The sequence below is a fragment of the Platichthys flesus genome, chromosome 22 (genome assembly GCF_949316205.1).
Source record: "Platichthys flesus chromosome 22, fPlaFle2.1, whole genome shotgun sequence".
NCBI classification, from domain to species: Eukaryota; Metazoa; Chordata; class Actinopteri; order Pleuronectiformes; family Pleuronectidae; genus Platichthys; species Platichthys flesus.
The window spans coordinates 14,445,542-14,450,541 of NC_084966.1; the positions used below are offsets into that span (position 1 = coordinate 14,445,542).

A 5,000-nucleotide genomic window follows, 5' to 3' on the forward strand; every position below is an offset into this window, starting at 1 on the left:
CTGCTAAGCTTCCGAGATCAGACGAGATAGGGCTTATTCAGGTTGGTGTGGCAGTAAGCGAATGAGTCCACCCTCTGAACCTTATTTATATAAGTAAATACGTCAGGTTAAAGTGGAAAAAAGCTTACAGCACCTGGTATTCACAGGCAGTCTCCCATTCAGGTACTAACCAGGCCTGACCCTGCTTAGCTTCCGAGATCAGACGAGATCGGGCGTATTCTTTTTTTTTTTTTATCTTTTTATTATTTTCCAGTTCACACATTTACAGCAAGCTATAACACAGGGTATTATTTACATAAATCATCTCTGAGAAAAAAACCTTTTACAAACCCAACTTAATCCCCTTCTCTTGTCCATCCTACACAAACACTCACTCAATTCTAATGCTTACAGGACAAATGTTACGTCAAATTAAAGAATACAGCTCAATCTGCATGCCCCAGTCTTTTCACCAGTTAAACAATATCTCCCCTCCCTCCCCTTCAGAAATTAATTTACTCCCACTCACAAAGAAACTCTCCGCCTTCTCCCCTCCATACTTATACATCAAGTTAACATCTCTTTTCATGATTGATTTAAACAAACTTTTTATTTTCACTTTCCGCCCCTCAAAGTGTGCGTAGTTCCTCCTGCAGACGACCGCGAGTCTGGCATGGCTCAAAACAAAATTCATTAGACAAAAATTAACGTCTTTTCTTTTTTCAAACGTACCAAACAAAAACATTGTCCTCCACCCTCCCTCCAAGTCCAGCTCAGCAGCCCAGTTTTCTTTCAAAAGTGCTTTTAAAAACTCAAAGAAATCAACTAACTCCCCACAGTCCAAAAAATAATGTAAAAAACTCTCATGACCACTTTTGCAAACATCACACATCGCATTTACATCATTATTAATCTTATTTAGCACCACGTTTGTATAAATCCTATTGTGTCTAATTAAGAAATCGTTGTTCTCACACTCTATACTATTATACCTTATCCCCATATTTGACCATATTTTCTTTACATTCATACCCACAAACACCCTGCTCCACACTTTCTCAGCTGCCGGCTCCTTCATCACATCCCCTATCAACCATCTGTATACTTTCTTCACACTCATATCTCCCATTTTAATCTTTTTCTCATTCTCCATCACATATAGCTCAGGCATGCTTGTCTCTCCCTTCACCACACATTCACTTTTGATGATCTTGGCCCACTCTAAGTGTATACTTGTTTTAATCTTTTCATATATTTTATTTATTTTCTCTCTATTTTCCATCCCCTCGAGCTCACATACCTGATCATATATGCAATTATTTCTTAAGAATCCTGGGATGACCTCATAAATGATGTCCTTTATTTGTCTAATCCCTCCTTCTATGAATTTGGGCTCATACAATGTTTTGCCATTGTGTTTAATTTTTTCGTTTAGAAACAGGGGCAGTTTTACCAACGGTTGTATCCTCTCACATTCATATTGCATCTTAGGTAAGAATTTCCTCCAGGCTTCAAAGACCTCTCTATAAAATTCTGGTATAGTTGTCGTCATTGACTGCTTTAGGCCCATGTACCACACATACTGTCCTATGCCACCCACATCATTCATATATTTCTCCATGAAATCCTTCCACCCATATTTATATCTTCCCACAATATATTTCTTCACCGTTTTAATCCTTACTGCTGTCTTTTTTGTTTCTATATCCAATAAATTCAGCCCTCCTTCACACCTCTTTCCCACGAGTGTCCCCTGTGCAATCTTAACCCCCTTCCCCTCCCATATAAAATCACACACAATTTTGTTAAGGTCATTTTTAACCCACATTGGCATTTCTAATACAGACAACACATACACACAGCCTGATAGTAGCAAACTATTAACCACTGTCACCTTTCCCTTTAACCTGAGCTTCCTTGCCTTCCACCTCCCACATACAGTTTTTATTTTGTTGATGACTCCTGTCCATGTTGCCTTAGTTGCCTCTGTAGTTTCAACACCTAAATATATGCCCAACACTTTAATATACCTATCCTCCACCCTTAAACCTACTTCCTCTCTCTCTACGTTGCCTATATACATTATTTCAGATTTTTCTTTATTTATTCTAGCGCCCGAAGCTCTCCCATATATCTCTGCTAATTCTAGCACCCTTTTCACACTGTTCCCATCCCTCACTGTTACTGTTGTGTCGTCTGCATATTGATTTATTGTATGCACGCTCCCAGATGGTAGTTGTATTCCCCGAACTCTTGCGTCCTTTTTAATTAGTAAGGCCAGGGGCTCAGCCACAATGGCATAGAGCAATGCCGATAGTGGACATCCCTGCCTTATCGATCTCCCTAGACAAAATCTGTCAGTCAGCACTCCATTTACTTTGACACAGCTCCTTGCACCCTCGTACAACCTCCTCACCCACCCCACTAATCTCTCTCCAAATCCAAATCTCACCAGTGATCTAAATAAAAACTCATGCTCCACCCTATCAAACGCTTTATTCCAGTCTATAGCTAACGCTATTCCCCCGGCCCCGTCTCTCTTCATGAATTCTATTGTATCCCTAACTGTCGCTATTGTGTCAGCTATATCCCTACCTGGTATACTATAACTTTGAGATGTTTTAATTATATCCCCTATCACTCGTTTTATTCTGTTAGCCAACACCTTGGTCAAAATTTTGTAATCTACATTTAGCAGACTTATAGGCCTATAATTCTGCAAGTCTAGTTTACTTCCTTTCTTCTTAAACACTAAGGTAATCACACCTTCTACCATCCTACCCTGCACTATCCCTGTTTTCTCAGTCTCCCTGAACACCTCTACTAAAATAGATGCCATCTGCTCCTTATATACTTTATAAAATTCAATCCCTATCCCATCACTCCCAGGACTCTTCCCGCTCTTCAGGCCCTCTATCGCCTCCATCACCTCACTCCTATTTATATCTCTGTCACACCATTCACTATCATCCACACTCAGCTTGCTTTCTACACTTTCCAGTACCTCCACTATACTGTCCTCCTCTAATCCACCTCTCTGATATAACTCCCCATAAAACTCTTGCACCCTCTCCAGTATGGCCACATAGTCTGCTACTACCTCCCCCTCCTTATTCCTGATTTCGTGTATATATGTCCTGCTTTGTTTGCTTTTTTCTAGTCCCAGAAAATACGCTGTGCACCTTTCTCCCTCCAGCGCATATTTTGCCTTGCTCCGTAAAATTGCTCCTCTACATTTCTCTGCCTCTTATCCCTGAAGTTCCATCTTTGCCTCTATATAATTCTCCATGCTGTAACCTTCATCATTCTCCGCTTTACTCAGCTCCCCCCTCAGTCTTTCCCTCAACTCCTTCTCTTTCTTCATCATTTTCACTTTTCTTTTCTTACTGTACCAAATGCTTATTGATTTAATCTTATTCTTCACCTTCTCCCATATCTCCCCAATCTGAGTATCTGCCCTATTGGCAACGTATTCTTTAATTTTCTCATTCTCCATATCTAATAACTCCCTAATCTGTTGTTTATATTCGCCCTCTTCAATATAACCTGCATTCAAAATCCACATCCCTCCCCCTATCTCCTCTCTCCCTACTTTAATTCTGAATCTCACCCCGTCGTGGTCACTCAGTGCATTTATTTCATGTCTTATTCTGTCTATATGTTTTATATTCTCTCCCTGTGTTAAAACCAAATCTATCCTGCTTTGTTTCAATACACCATCCCTCATTTGTCTCCTGGTGAATTCCCTCCTCTCTGGATTCTCATATCTCCACACATCTACTAAATTTTTGTCCTTCATCATGTCCAACAAGTTCTCCCTCGATTTTTCCCATCTGAACACTACACCTTGCCCTATATCTAGCCTGCTACATTTAGTATTAAAGTCCCCAACTATTATACATCTTCCAATCACTAGCCCTTTCAGCTACGCTATTATAATTCTTTTATCTATTTCTATATTCGGAACATATATATTAATTAGTCTAAACAACACATTTTGATACTTAAACTCTATTACTATTATCCTCCCTGTCCTATCTTTATACATCTCTTTTATCTCATCTACCCTATGTTTTTTAATCATTATAGCCACCCCTCTTGCATTCTTAGCCCCGTTATTATAATAAATCCCCCCCCCCCACACCTCCCTCACCTCCATAACTTTTACGTCATCCCAATTTGTCTCCTGTATGCATAGGATGTCACTTCTATATATATTTAAAAGTGACCTCAGTTTGCCTCTGTCCCTTAAACCATTCACATTAACAGAAGTTACTGTGGTCATGAGAGCTAAAAGAAAGAAAATATTTAAACCACAAACTAAAGCAAGACTCACATGCCAGACCGCTGTCCTTTATTCTCTCCCCGTGTCTTCTCCTCCTCTGCTTTCCTTTTGGCGGTCAGTCCCTGTTCTTTTTTCTTCTTCCCTCTCTTTTGTCCTCTGCCCTCCTTTCTTTGCTCCTCGTCCATTTTTTCCACCTGTTGTTCTGATCTCCCTTGTTCATCGTCTGTAGCCTCCGCCGCATCATCGTCCTCCGCTTTTCCCCCCTGCTCCATCAGCTGTTCGTACCGTCTTTCTCAACACTGTCGCCGCTGTCAGATCTATACCGCCCTTCCCGTTCTCTTTCAGCTTCCTCGTTCCCACCTTCCGCCTTCTCTTCAGCTCCCCTTCCGTCATCGCTCTCTCCGTCTTTCTCCTCCATCTGTTCTCCTCTCTCCTCTTCCTCCTCTCTCGCCGCTGCGTTTTGTTCCTCACACTCCCGCGCATAATGCCCAGTCTTCTGGCACCTGAAGCACTTGAAATCAGGGCACTCCCTGAAGATGTGTCCTGGCTTGATGCAGAGTCGGCACACCCGCACCTGTCGGTCGTGTATTACCCTAAAGTACCTCTGAGTGTCTCTAACTTGGTCGAGTACGGGAGTGATCTACCTGCTCATTGAAGCGGACTTTTAAAAATCTTGTCCCGTCCACAATCTCCGTCCCCGGCCACTTGCGCCGTTTGATAGCCGATATTGGCCGTA

General features: G+C 41.5%; 2 protein-coding genes and 1 pseudogene across 2 annotated transcripts in view; 1 reads left to right on the plus strand and 2 right to left on the minus strand.

The window, feature by feature from the left end:
* Positions 1-59, minus strand: part of LOC133944159 (5S ribosomal RNA) — a 119-nt pseudogene extending 60 nt beyond the window's left edge.
* Positions 1-5,000, minus strand: part of LOC133933439 (zinc finger protein 260-like) — a 627,571-nt gene that overhangs the window by 243,982 nt on the left and 378,589 nt on the right. The window lies entirely within an intron of this gene.
* Positions 1-5,000, plus strand: part of LOC133933462 (histone H4-like) — a 556,161-nt gene that overhangs the window by 21,352 nt on the left and 529,809 nt on the right. The window lies entirely within an intron of this gene.